This window comes from Equus caballus, chromosome 31 (assembly GCF_041296265.1).
Source record: "Equus caballus isolate H_3958 breed thoroughbred chromosome 31, TB-T2T, whole genome shotgun sequence".
Classification (NCBI taxonomy): Eukaryota; Metazoa; Chordata; class Mammalia; order Perissodactyla; family Equidae; genus Equus; species Equus caballus.
This window is the reverse complement of record NC_091714.1, coordinates 23,732,293-23,747,713: the sequence shown is the minus strand read 5'-3', so window position 1 is coordinate 23,747,713 and position 15,421 is coordinate 23,732,293. Positions and strand designations below refer to the sequence as shown.

Here is a 15,421-nt window from a genome sequence, read left to right as displayed (position 1 = left end):
AAAGACAAGATGCAGGCAAAGAGGAAAATGGGAGCAAATAGGCAAAACTGAGGAGGTGCAGGAAGGGTGACGTTCACAAGACGGCCCGGTGCCGACTCAAGGGCCGCTGGAGTGTAAGGCCTGTGAGGACCTGGGAGGGGCCTCAGAAAGTCAGTTTAGGGGGACAGGTTTGAGCATGTTGTGAAAAGCACTGACGTTTTAAGAAGAGGTGTGATATAATCATATTCATAACCCTAGTGTCGGTGTAGGAGTGGATTGAAATAGAGACCAGAGCTGCGGAGACCAAGCCAAAGAAAGCGAATAAGGACAGATCCAATTGGGACAAAGAGAAGGAACCTTGACTGTTACGATGTCAACAAACCCTGAAATTTTCCACGGGCTTGCCGTGCATTTTCAATCCAAAGGCTTTCCAAAACATAGTCTCACTTCTTCCGCCCTGGACTCGCCTCAGGCATGCTGTAAGCCCTGCTCCTAGACGAGGAAACCAAGGCCCTGAGAGGCTGCAGAACTTCCCCCAAGGGCAGACAACAGAAAAAGAGATTTTGAGTCAAATCTGTCAGATTCCAGAGCACATCCGTTGAATGACTGTGCAGAAGAAGAACGTGACGATTTAATGGATTTTTTAGCAGCAAGTCGTTCCTCTCCGTCTCCGCCCTCTGTAAACGGTATCCCTTTCACTGGACACTTTCATTAAAGTGGAAAAGTAATGAGTCTTTGGAAATATTTTTAATTAATTTCATAGGATACGTGGTGCAGTTTAACGGAGATTCATTAACAAATATGATGTTATACTATGTTAGAGACTGGGAAAGATTCACAGAATATAATGTTTTGGGGTTTTTTCCCCCTAATCTTACCTTCCCATCCCCAGTACCTGGCACAGTAGACCAGACAGACACAGTATTGGTCAGTGGAGAGGCTTGGAGGCAAATAGACCCCTCCTCTTGTTTTACCAATGAGGAACCTGAGATGTGGGATCCTGTGACTCCACAAGGCAGGGAACAAAACTCCCATCTTCCATCTTCAAAGAGCCCAATTTTTATGAAGAGTTAATTTATTTTGATAGACTATTTACAGGAATAGCACAGAGAACCAACATTACAAATATGTACTTACGTGTATGAGAACTCAACTAGAAACGTATATTTAATAGATGGAATGTCCTACATGATAAAAAGTCTAAAAAGCCATTTAGTTGCCACCAATAAGAAGTTTCTTGGTTTTAAGACATCCAAAATCTGGCGTTGTACAGAACAATTTAATAAGTTCATTTATGCTTGTTATAACATGGAATTTCTTGAACTTGTTTACTGAAACATTTTGACTTGCCTTAGTTCTTTATTTTCATACATTTATATTAAAATTCACACACAAGTGAAGTGGAAAAGTAAAATAACTTGCCAGTATCTGATTCTGTGGCCTGTGTGTTCATTAACTATCCTATACTTAGGTACCTTCTGCCCTACTGGGCCAGACTGAAAACTACCAATAACAAGAAGAAGAATTTAGTTGTTGTTTACTTAAAAATGAAGTGTTTCTCTCATAGAAGATGTCAGCATGTTGTCCACATATACTAGCGAGACACTTTCTGGCATAATTGTTATACTCCATAGGTAGCACATAGCTTGGTGTCTTTAAATGGACCAACCAGATAAGCCCCACTTCGCTTCCATGAAATTCCCACAGCAGTGAGTGCAGATCTAAGCCCCAAACAAGGTTTGCACCAGGTCCCATAAGTGAAGTCTGTCAACCATTGGACTTGTGGTGCTATCAGACTTCACACACTGCCAATTTACCCAAAAAGTAATAATGAAACTTCTCCGTGCCTCCAGCCGAGGGCGCATTAGTTGCTTCTTGGATGTTTTATAGCCCGCTGATTTGTGGTCAATAAGCCATAGTAGCAAAGCTATCAACGTATGGACCCCAGACTGGCTGCTGTCTGCAAATTATCCTTTAACCGATTGATACTAAAGAAAGAGCTGGAGCCAGAATATAAATCAACTCTGTCACTAAGTACACTGTTTAATTCGGCTGACATCATGTGTGTGGGGAAGGGGCAAGACTTCCTCGGTGAAGGGAGCAGTGCATTGATTTCCATCGTGGAGCAAGCCATCTCCTTATTGGCCAGGACTTTAGAGAACTCTTTACGTAGTGCCTCTTCTCTTTCTGATGGAGGTCTCCAAGCTAGAGGGGTTACTAAGGCTAGAAGCAAAATTAAGGCCCCAGGAGAATTTTAAAATGATTCATTTTCTCGACTAAATTGTACTTGATATTATAGTTAGTCTAACATAAGTAAGCATTGCATATTATGATCTTGAGAATAAAACAATATACCTTTAGTTTTCCTTTGACTGATGATGACATTTGACTCTTTAAAATCTATTAAGTTGCTTTCTATTGGCCTTTTATAATTTATTATTTCATTGATATTCATGCTAAGAAGAATTGAAAATTAAAGATGTTCCACAGCTCCTGGCAGTGGCCATTAGGTGTGCATACTAAGATGTTTGGAGGAGGTGATTATTATTGACTGCATATTCATGATTTCCAAGCTTAGAATTAACCTTTAAATCATATGAGTAAGGGAAAAGAAATTTTGTTTTCAGATTTCCTATGGATTTTGCCCTTGATGCAAGTCAAATTTTTCTTCTTAATCTGGACAAAGTAGTATTTTTCAACTACTAAAAATGCTCTAAAATGTTCTAGATTGTCACTGTAATGCTAGCCAGTTACAATACAACAGAGATGCAAGGCTTTAATGATCCTTGCAAAATAAATTAGATGTATTTGGCCACTTCTTGAGTCTCAAACATATTTGTTTTTCTATTCAAAAAGCAATTTAAAAAATGGAGTCAATGTAGTATAAATATTTTGCTGTCACATCAGTTTCAAAGATAAAAGGGGTAGTTTAATGGGGTGTGAGAAACAGCATCAGTTTTATACAGACTTTTATTCTCAGTGTAGAAGCTTTTAAAGACATTCCCAACTAAAAGGAAAGTAATATGAGAAAAAAATTAGACAATATTTGTTCTATTGTTTTAAGACTATTGTGCTGTCATATTTTTTGCACAGTATTCTGGATTAATCAACCATCTCCGAGGACTATAAAATTGAACCAGAATACCAACACTATATCAGGACTAAGCAAGAGCATTTTAACATACTGCACTTTGTGGTTGTGTAGGTAAAATTAGATTCCCCTAATAAGACAGGGGTTACAAATTCATGAGAGTGTTTCCTATGCGTTTTCTCATCCTTTCAGTCAGACGTTAAATGGCTTGAAACCCTGAGTGCTATTACAGAAAGTTATATGTTATACACCGTCTCCTAAAAATGCAACCTTATTTGAAATAGTAGCTCATATGGTTAGTTGCAGACTTTTCAGAAAACTAGCTACACAATTTCTAGCAGATTATTAAGATAAACTAAAATAATCAAATAGACGTTTGAGCACATTTCATACAATGACTACGTACACGACTGTAGAAATCATTAGCCAAAGCATCTGTTAATGGCGAAAATTAACAATCTTATCTGTCTACAGATAACAAAGTTTGCAAAAAATTCCTCCAATTAACAGCTGTTGCAAATTATTTTATCTTTTGCATGTTGAGCTATTTTGAAATCTTACCAAAAAAATCTTAAAGATGAGCTTTTAATTGATAAAAATAACATTTTTAGTAACTTCACACACAGATAGGTCTAGGCGGTCCTACTAATAAAAAAGAGGAATAATCAGCATTCTAAGAGGCAAAATTTTTTTACTGTTTTATTTCAGTTTGATGAAGTCTAATTTACCAGTTTTTCCTTTTATAGATTATGCTTTTTTTTTTTTTTTTGTCAAGTCTCAGAACACTGCCTGGATATTTTGATCACTATGTTTTCCTAAAATTTTTATAATTTTACATTTAAGTCTAGAATCCATTTTGAGGAGTTTTTGTGTATAAGATGTGAGATTTAAGTAGAAGTTTGGTTTTTTGCCTATGAATATTCAATTGCTCCAGCTCTATTTCTTCAACCTGTTGTCCTTCCCCCATTGAATTGCTTTTGCACCTCTGTGAAAAATCAGTGCCCATCAGCAGATGAATGGATAAAGAAGATGTGATTTTTATATACATTGGACTACTACTCAGCCATAAAAAAAGATGCAATTGTGCCATTTGCAATAACATGGATGGACCTTGAGGATATTATGCTAAGTGAAATAAGTCAGACAGAGAAGACAAATTACGGTATGACTTCATCTGTATGTGGAAGACAAACAAACGAACAAACATATAGATACAGAGATTGGTGGTTACCAGAGGGGAAGGGGGTAGAGGAAAGGCGAAAGGGGTGAAGGGGCACATGCGTATGGTAGTGGATGAAAATTAGACTTTTGGTGGTGAACACAAACGATGCAATCTACACAGAAGTAGAAATATGTGATGTAACCTGAAATTCATAATGTTAAAAATGTGACCTCAATAAAATAAATTTTTAAAAAATTGGTTGAATATATGTGTGTCTATTTTTGTGTTCTCCATTCTGTTCCAATGATCTATGTGTCTATCTCTTCACCAATAGCAACTCTATTGATTACTGTAGTTACAGAGTAAGCCTTAATATTGGGCAGAGTGATTCCTTGAGTTTTCTTCTCCTTTGTCAAGATTGTTTTAGCTATTCCATGACCTGAGCCTTTTGATATAAATTTCAGAATAAGCTTGTCTATGTCAATGAAAATTTTGATTGAAATTTCTTTACACATACGAACAAATTTGGCAAGAACAGACATCTTTACTATGTTGCATCTTCCAACCCGTGGACACAGTATGTCACTCCTCTTATTTAGGTCTTTCATTTCTTTCAACAATATTGGTAATTTTCAGCTGATAGACTTTATATAATATTTTGTTAAACGTGTGTCTCAATCCAAGTTACCAGCTAATAGGAACTCATTCTTCAGTTACTATATGGATCTTTCTTACATTTGCAATTAATGATGACACTACTTCATAATCTATTTGGAAATCTAAAACTCTATTTGTTTCTGAGATATTCTTTCCTATTTGTGCTGACAAATCCATTCTATATTGTACACTGTTCTTAAAAGCTTCAGATGTGCGGGGGTCAACTGTGAGAGATGTTTTCTAAATTTGCCTTCTGATAACCTGAGTTATCAGAAACAGATGAAGTTGCCAGGCATGGTCATTTAGCAGTGAGCGTTTAAACAATTAGGCAAATGAAATACTACGGCTTTAACAATATGAATCATAAATTTACAAAAATCATAAATCATAGAGGATAAATACAAAATGAAGTCATTTCTTATAGATCTGATGTTTACCTACTCTATTCAAATAAATTAGTAAAGAATGGTGTAGTCTGAAGATTGCTTCTGCACACCACAAATGTCAGGTAAGCCTCTCCGAATGACATATATTGATACAGATGTGCTCAGTTGTTGTTCTATTACAAACTAGAGTTTTGCTTCCCGTTTTAAATTAAGTCTCACCAGCATGTGAATTTGACATTCTGGACTCTGGTTTCTTCCTTCCGTTTCAGTAGGCATTCCTTTCTCCTATCCTACAAGGAAGAAATACTACAATCACCTTATCTTTGGACTATGCTATTCTCTCTAAACCTCATTGTTCCTCATTTCCCCACGACGCTTCCAAACTGTCTTCTTTTCCTTCGATAAACACTTTGTCAATAAATAACCTGTTTAACTTGCCTCCTGAATTTAAGCCTCTTTCATTTCCACTTAATTTGTGCTCAAACTTTTGTCTAACCCTTCTGTTATAACATGATCTCATTGCTTTTAGGAGCTTTAATATGAATATTACGTATTCATTGATAACCTACTATGGATTCTATAATTATCACAGAGGTATGTAGAATTTTTTGAAATTGTTTTCATACCCCTCCAGAAATTACATTAATCTTTTACATTATATTATTTGGCATGGAAAAGTCAGATAATATTAAGAGGCAGGACATGATCAGGACAAAACGTGTCTTGCCGGCTGTGCCCTGCACAACGATGCTGAGCCAAGGCACTGCTGGAGGCTGGAATTCAGCTCCTGCTCCACCTGCCAAGCCGTATGCTCTAGCTGCCTCTGCCAAAAGGAGCACTGTTTTCTAGTTTTCAGAAGGTGTAACACAGGCAAACAGTTGCCTTGCAAAGCATATAGGATGTGGTGGTGGTCTTTAAGTTTCCTTCCGGCTCTACAGTTCTAAAGAAGCCCTGAGAAGGCAGATGGCACTGGAGGCCAATGTTCCTGGACCGCTTCATGTGACATGTAGAACTTGAACCCGGCCTGGAAGAATTGGCACAATTTGACTGTAAGATTAGGCAGAAGATTGCTAGTGAAAGAAAAATAAACATTTAATACGCAAAGGTTAGAAGGTATGTAGTGTATTTAAGCAACAGAATTATTGCTAGAATTCTGTAAATCCATATTCAGATAGCTATTTTCTCAATACATAGATTCTAAATGTAACACCATTATAAGGTATGGGTCTGTGAAATTTTTGCCTTCAAAAAAATGCCTCAACATTTGAACAGGTTGGGGATGATTTCTAAGAACTACAAACTTGTCTTCCACATACCCACAATGGCTGCTTTCACTTTTAAGTTTACTGAAAACATTTTTCTGACTTGAAATGTTAAAAGAGCTGATCCCTGTTTTCTGTAAGATAGAGACCTTTTATTCTGTTTTAAATAACGTGGCTTTTTATGACTTGTGTTGGAAATGATCATTTTTGCTCCATCGCTTACTTTTGATTTCCGTAAAAACCTTTATAATCCTCCAAAACAGTGGCAACATTGATACCATTTTTTGTTAAAGAACACTCTTCAAGCTTAAAGACATGCTCATTTGAAGGAAAAGATACCCACTAGTAACCTTACTTTCTACATTTATATATGTATTATGGTTTATTGAGAAGGCCAGTATATTCATCATAAGATAATTAATGCTCTATTCTTTTTTCTTCTTTTTAGCATGTTCCTGTTCTAACTAAGCCAATGAAAAAAAACTGTATTTTAAGAACTGTTACTATTGAAGAGACAGCTGGTATTGGAGTCATGTAACTGGAAACATTGCTAGAATTTGGCTAACCAGGCCCTCCCCTGCTCAGTCCCCTCTCCGCCCCTGCGCCATTGGTTTCGTCCTTCTCTTGCTTTCCTTACGGCGTTGATGATACCTGTCTCTCCCGCTGGACCACAGCACCATCAGTTCAAACACAAGGTCTCGTGCTCAAGCACCAAAAATCTAGTGCCAGCACAACAGGAATACCAAAAGGTGCTTGGGGAATGAATGCTGCCAAAACAGAAGCAAGTAGTAGCTGGTGACATTTCACGTCACATGCATTGATAGGGACAGAGTCAAGACTAAAGCCTTTGCTTCCTTACACCTAGATCATGTCCAATTTAGTTCTAACTTACTGGTTTTTCTGCAGCTTTTCTGAAAATTTTGCGATTATGGAACTCATTCATATTTATTGTGAAATATAAAAATAAGGTATAGTGTATATAAGAAATATAATATCCCAAAATGCAAAGACTCAAATATAAATTATTAATTTATTGATGCCTTTTCTGTGTGTGTGTGTATGTGTATTTAATTAAGGTCATAAACTATACATTAGATATTGTTTTCTGGCATAAACAATTATTGATGCCATTAATTGTGAAATAGGAAACAGTGGATAGGAACGCTTTGGAGACAGATATTAAATTTGCATCTTCTAAATGACATCTAACTAAGGGTAGTCAGTAGATTATGCATTTTCTCAAGTAACTCTCAGCAATTGCAAGTAGGAAAAGAAAAGAGAAAAAGTGGAACTAGCTGAGAGGCAGCATTCCTCAGGCAGGCAGGACAGAAACGCCCAGCAAAGCAGCCCTCCAGGCTGAGCGCTTCTGGACACTATACTCAGGACGAGAACGGCAAAACCAGGGAGGCTTGTGAAGATGAGGGAATAAATGTGTGAAGGGACTTTGGTTTGGTAGAAATGAAGATAGAAAAGAGATACAGTAGAAATCCATATGAAGAAGACAAAAATTGAGTAAGTACACATCAAGGAACAGACAGCAAATTAGAAATAAAGTGATGAGAATAATGTCCACAAGTCCAAGGGAGGAGATGATGATGGTAAGAAAGAAGTTTCAGCCAACAGTTCAATCAAGAAACACTTACTGAGATTTACCGTCTGCCAGGCACAGCGCTAAGATGCTGTAGAGCCGGTGTAAGGAGAGGAGACGTACGAAGAATAGAGTGACGCTCCCACTGTCAAGAAGCCCACTGCTCAGCACAGGCATAAGAAAGCACACCAATTACTGCTTCAAATCTAACCACCAGAAGCCTGATTAAGGCCCATAATTATAAGAGCCCTGAGTGAGGCACAAAATGAGATGCCAGAGCCAGTTGGGAAATTGGGAGATTTCACAGAGGAAGAGTGAAATAAACTTTGAAGAAGCAAATTGGACTCATTTATGTGCAGATTAGGAGACAAGAAAGTAAACAGAGGGCTGGGCTGGTGGCTGAGAGGTTAAGTTCGAGCGCTCCACTTCAGCGGCTCTGGGTTTCACTGGTTAGGATCCCGGGCGTGGACCTGCACACCACTCGTCAGGCCATGCTGAGGAGGTGTCCCACACAGCACAACCAGAGGCACTCACAGCTAGAATATACAACTGTGTACTGGGGGGCTTTGGGGAGAAGAAGAAAAAGAAGAAAGAAGATTGGGAACAGGTGCCAAACTTTAAAAAAATGGAAGTAAACAGAAATGCCTTAGAAATGACTGAGAGTGAAAAGCAGGACCTGCCCAGAAGGCAGCAAGCGACGCAGGTGAGAGCACTGAGGGCAGCAGACATCGCAGTAAAGACCTCCTGAGACTGTGAATCACCGGGAGCAGCATTTCCTTTGCAGATCTTCGGTAGTTCAACATTTCTGTTATGTCAAAAGAGATACATGTATCTTCCTATCTGCTCGGCCTCCACCAGTGCTGAAATGTTTTCCTCCCTGATGTAATGAAGACATTGTTACTCACACACGAAAATAAATCAGCCACTATGGCGCTTACTGCTCAAGCACAGCTGATCACTTACAAAAGAATTTATAAGCACCTTCCCTACCATGTTTGGCAACAATCCACAAGACTAATATCATTTTATGCTTCAGGCTTTTTGCAAATATAAATACATTTTTCAGAGTAGGAACAATTTAAGAAACCACAGTGTTCCTGAGCTCATCGTTGGAAATGGTAATTAGCACATCGGTAAATTACCTGTAGAATTTTATTTCCATGAACAAGAAAATAATGTTATCTCGCTCAGTGCAGCAGGCTGAAGTGAATTATCACTTTCAGGAAAATGAAGCCTTATGATTATCCACCAAAGGTGCAAATTCATGATGATGATGTTGCTGTTCCAGCAACTCGCTATTCTGAAGTACAGAGTAACACTCACAGAATATTCTAAAGAAGTCCTTAAAATAGCTTGGGAGACAGTATGTCCTGTCCCATTTCCTTCCCTCTGAGATCAGGGTGCCAAACCTTTCACTATCTGCCTTCGTTTAGCTGGTGTCCTTAAATACTCCAAGAAAGGTCTTCAAATATATCTATAGCAAATTACTGTTGTACCATAAATTAGTTTTGCTAATCAAAAGTTCAAGAAGAAAGCTGGTTAAAAGGCTAATGAAGGGGCTGGCCCCGTGGCACAGTGGTTAAGTGCACACGTTCAGTTTGGATCCAGGGTGCGGACATGGCACCACTTGACAAGCCATGCTGTGGCTGGCATCCTACATATAAGGCAGAGGGAGATGGGCACGGGTGTTAGCTCAGTGCCAGTCTTCCTCAGCAAAAAGAGGAGGATTGGCAGCAGTTAGCCCAGGGCTAATCTTCCTCCAAAAAAAAAAAAAAGGCTAATGAAGTAATACAGGCTATTATACATATATAATTGCCGTCTGCACAGTATTTACACATCACTTTAAATCTCAAAGTAGCTTTTAAAATTTAAAAAATATACCAGTTCCTTTATTTTTCATTGATCGTTTTATTTTTTTATTATTAAGCAGTTTATAGAAAAGAGATATGTAGTCTTTTTTCTGCTGAAAATTACTAAAGAGAAAATACATCTTATCAGACTGCTTCGAATTACCCATTTGGGAATCTTAAAAATCCCTGTGACTAATTGCTTTGCAAAAAAGAAATTGTGAAATAACAGAATTAAAGTGCTGAAGTGAGACCTTCTAAGTAACCTAACTTTTAAAAGCTGCTAAGCTGAAATCCACTCTGCAAGGATCCCAGCAAGTTCTTTACTCTCTGTTTCAACAGCTCCATTCACAGAGAACTTACTGCCTTCAATATAGAGGATTCTGTCTTTATACACCGGTGGCAGTCATTCTTCATATCCACCATCGTCTTTATCTACTCTACCAGTGTTACATGAGATAAAATCTGCTGTAAATTAGATTGCTTTACATAGTTTCAGCTAAAGATGATAGAGTAAGAGTTATTTAATCCTGGCCCCTCTCAGAAACCAACTAAAAGCAAAGAAAAAAATAATAAAAACAGAATTAAAGAGAACTGCATCTTTAATAAAAGTAGGAAATAGCTACTACCTCATACCATAAACTATGATGATACATATCAAATAAGGGGAATTTGGGCCAAATCATGAGAGGATGCAAAAAGTAAACATAGATTTCAGGCAGCAGTCTGAAGTCTTCAGAACTTGCTGGAATCTTCTTGAAGAATTCAGTGAAGGGTTATTCTGTAGAAAAGCAAAGTCTACAGGAGGGCTTGGGTCGTGAGAGCGACTGGTGCCCATTTAGTCCTGGAGAGAGCAGGAGAGGTGCAGCTTAGGAAGAGTTACCAAAGGCGCCACAATAGAGTTCAAAGGATGCGAGATGGAATGAAAAACTAAAGAAAACTTAAGCAATTCTTTGGAAAAAATGCAAAAAGCTATTGTATATCAGAGTTTCTTGGAAAAATGTGTTGGAAATAAGTGAATATTTGAAGAAGAAAGTATGAGTTCTAATAACATCTCTATACCTCTAACTTCTCAGACTAATAACAATGTCTTTAAAGGATTAGCTTATAAACAAAATTTTTGACCGGTCATACCCAAAGGTATTACTGTTTTAAATTTAGTTTATTTGTTTCTAAATAATCTCTATCAATCAAAAAAACAAAAAACAAAAGAGACTGATTCTGCTTATGAACTAGTGAAAAATCTAAAAGAAATATTTAAAATAAATCTAATGATGTATATGTTGATAAATGCCTTTAAGGATAAGTAGATAAAGCTTTGTAAGAATTTAAGTAGTAAGATTAAGCTTCTATTTTTAAAAGGCCAGAGTGAAGACAGGAATTTTCCTTATCTCCTCAAGAAATTACCATTAAGTGGTAAGAACAAGAATCAGAAGCAACAAAAGCCATAAAAAGGAATATACTCATTAAAGAAATATTTATCAAGTGACTAACATGTTCCAGAGATTTTGCCAAGTACCCTGAGTACAAAGGCAGATAAAATAAACATGACTTTTGTCCACATGGAACAAACAATCCATTGAGAGATTAAAATCTACCAATATGCTCCACCACTATATCTTTGAATAAGGAGAGCATTTCATGTTTTGCAAAATTGTACAATAAAAAGAAGAAATAACATAATTATAATAGAAATAATTTAAGGTCACTTCTAACTTGGCTATGACAAAATTATGTAAATAAATGTGACCATGTTGATTTGGACAGGATTAAATTAGTAGACTAGCATTTTTTAGATTTATTGTCACTTTCTTTTTATTTTTGCAAAATCTAACATTGGCATGTACTGTCTTACATTTAAAATAAAAGAAATGTATTGTTAAGATGCCAATTCCTTTCGATGAAAAATATTTGGCACTCATAAATATGACTGAGAGTATCAAGATGGTTTAGTTTAAAAAATAAAACAAAAAAACTATAGAATGTAATATTTTATTCTCAGTTGAATAAATACATAGGCAAAAAATATATTCATCACTTAAAAATAGTGATTATGAGCCTGCTGTGCATATTTTAAGTCCAGGGTTTTTACTTCTAAATTATCTCTTTCAATTGAGACAAAACAGACACAGTCTGTATATTACCTAATAAGATATTTAACTATAAGGAACGATATAGTGATAAATGTATTTAAAAGCAGATGAAATACAGTAGAAATTTAAATAGTGAAATTAAATTTATACCTTTAAAAGCTGAGATTGAAGAATTTTCTCCATTTCCTCAGTAGTAATTATCATTAAATAACAAGACCAAGAATCAGAAGAACAACTCCATCCTTTAGCTCTCAGACGAAGCTCACAGAGCACCTTGCTCCTGAGTGGCAGCCCTGAGGGAAAAGCCAATAATTTCTCTTCGGAACATGAGAAACAAGTACAAAGGCTGGCTAAGAAAGAGAATCTCTCTGTGCCCAGTTCGGCATGAGATCTTGAGAGGCAGAAATAAGTGGGGCTGTATGCAATATTAAATTATTTTAAAACACATCTCTTCACGAAGCAGTCTGTTGGTGAAGCTGAAAGAGGAGAAAGGCTGCATTGAGAAACTTAACCCTCCATATTCAGACACAGCAGGCCTGTTATTCTGGTTGGCCTGAGATACAGCTCTGGCCCCACTGTATCCCCATGAATCATTACAGATAGCTGATCTAGGGCGAACTCATCATGAATGAGTAAAAATTTAAAAATAGCCATCATAGGACGTATCCAAGGATATTACAAGCAAAAAGTCAAAAAGGTATGAGGAAAAACAAACCATAGTTTAAGAGTACTTACTAGAAAAATATTGCCACAAAACAGACAAAAATTTTGATCAAATGTATTGCCACTATTAATAGTATAACGATGAAGAAGTATATACAAATCAAGAGTACAAAGTATCAATATAAAAATTTAGAAATGATGTGTCAAGACCTAAAATATGGTCAGATTTTTGCCTATTCTATATTGCTTGAGAAGAAAGCACACAATTTATATTAAGTTGTAAATTTCAACATATGTATGTAAGGTCTACCGTATTGATTATGTTGTACGCGTCTTCTAGATTTTTATTACGTTTTTTTCACTTGGACTGAGAATGGTATGTTAAATATCTCAACAATACAGTGTATCTGTACATTTCATTTTGCATCTCCTGTAGTTTCTGCTTCATGATGGATAATTGCTGTGAAATTAGGGATATTCATAGCTTTTCTATCTTCATTGTAATTTGTAAACCTTAGCGTCATTGGTGTCCTACCTACATACTTTTCCAGTCAGATTTTTTAACTTTGATACTCCTCTAACCCTATGCATCTGCCATACCAAATACCTTGCAGTTTCATTAATGTGCCATGCTCTGCATCCCCCTTGGTCTCCCCGGAACACTCCCATTAGTTCACCTGGCACTTCAACTTGTCCATCAAGACTTTGCTCAAGGTCCCTCCCTTCCTTTTTCTCTCACTAGAGCATATAAACATTTCTGTTGCAGTGTAAAAAAAATATAGGGCCAACTGTTATTTACCGTTTATGTCCTCTTCTGGACTGTGAACTTTTAAAGGGTAATGACTGTATTTATTATTTATCTCTATGTCCTCAGGACCAGGCATTTAGCCAAGGCTCAATAGAAGTTCATAATTCTAGGTTGTGTGCAGCATAAGGGCCTAGGACAAGGCATTCCTATGAAAAGCACAGGGCAAGGAGTCACTTGAGAGAAGCTAAGAAAAGTCATAGCCACAGCCAGATGAGACGAAATTAGGGGCAGGAAAATCAAAACATATTACTTGGCATAATACTTATGTAAATAAAATAGAGTTTAAGAGGATTGATAGCTCCCAGGAGTGTGGCATATAGATGTACAGAAGCCCATCTCAGAGAGTGGAATCTGGAAAGGTGTAGTAAGCAGAATTCTAAGATGACAAGAACCCACTCCCTGGTATACACACATCTTCTTTGGGTTATTTAATCAAACATTAATCAGGGTACTTCTAGGATTTTGCTGATATAATTAGACCCCAAATCAGTGGACTTTAACCAGGTCGACTTAGTGGAACTGACCTAATCATGTGAGTCTTAAAAGGGACTGGATTCTCCTTGGCAAAAGAAGTTTGAAGTGTGAGAGGAATTCCGCACAAGGAAAATTCTCCATTTCTGGCTTTGAAGATGGAGAGGAAGTAAGGAGAGACTGAGAGTGGCCTTTTCCAGTTGAGACAGGCTCTAGATGACAACCAGCAAGGGAACAGGAGCTTCAGTCCTGCAACCGTGAAAGAACTGAGACCCAAACACCTAAATGAACTTGGGATAGAACCTTGAGCTACAGACGTGTAAACACATCCTGAAGACAGCTTGACCTCTGATTTGTGAGACCCTGAGAGGGAAATCCAGTTATTCTGTGTCCATATTTCCGACTTGCAGAATTGTGAGCTACTAAATACGTACTGTTTTGAACTAATTTTGTGGCAGAACACTGTGCAACAAGAGAAGATGAATATAACAGGTCGCTAATTTTATACCCCAGCATCTTCCTAATGTGCTTAGTCAGGATTGTGTTAACAGCTATGGATGGGACTTAGCCTCTAGCTTGCAGATCTTTAACACCTACAACTGGACAAGGTTTAAGAGGCGCTTTAGCAAGACTTCTAGAGACAATGTTCCCCTGAGGCTCAGTCCTCATGATAGAATCCAATCTCTTACTGTAGAAGGAAATGTCTGCCACCACCTGTGACCTGCAACCAAATCTTCTCCTATTAACTTTTGAAACTACTTGGTTTGTACTCAAATCCCATTCTATATTTTTAGTGGCTGAATGATCTTGGGCAAGATGTTTCAACGAATAAGGCCTCTATTTTCTCATCTGTAAAATGGGGATTGGAGTAGCTATTTCATAAGGTTATTACGAGGATTAAATGAGATAATGCCTTTAAGCTTTTAGTGCATTTCCTAGAATTTAGTAAACACTCATAAGGGCTATCTAATATTAATTCACTATCCCACCCAGATAAATTTTTTTCCTTCTCTAATGTTCTTTTCTGGTTTAAAAACACAACTTGTGCATAATAGCCAAGAATAAATACCCATGTGTTCAAGATACAATGCACAAAAGTTTGTAAATAATGTGTGTCTGTAAATGTTAGAATATAAATGCAAATAAACACTTATCTGGCTTCAAAACCAGATCTATTTAGGTAAGCAGACGACAGTTAAATGACTGAGATTGTGTCCATTTTACCAATACATTTTATAATGTGCTGTCACATTATAACAACACCTGCTACTGATTTCTGAAAAAAAGTTGTTTATTTATGCTTTAATTAGGTTAGGCAGACAAATATTGCCATGTTGCTACCCATAATACATTCTACAATTACTTAGTATTTCTAGCAAAACATTTTCATTTTTAGAAATTCAATAGTAAAACT

General features: G+C 37.0%; 1 long non-coding RNA gene across 1 annotated transcript in view; it reads right to left on the bottom strand.

Annotated features, from left to right (window-relative positions):
- The window catches only part of LOC111771390 (uncharacterized), a 65,424-nt gene extending 52,898 nt beyond the window's left edge, over positions 1-12,526 (bottom strand). The window contains exon 1 of the long non-coding RNA XR_002805196.2: positions 12,216-12,526. This is a non-coding gene — a long non-coding RNA (uncharacterized lncRNA). The remainder of the gene's footprint in view (positions 1-12,215) is intronic.
- Positions 12,527-15,421: the final 2,895 nt, after the last annotated feature.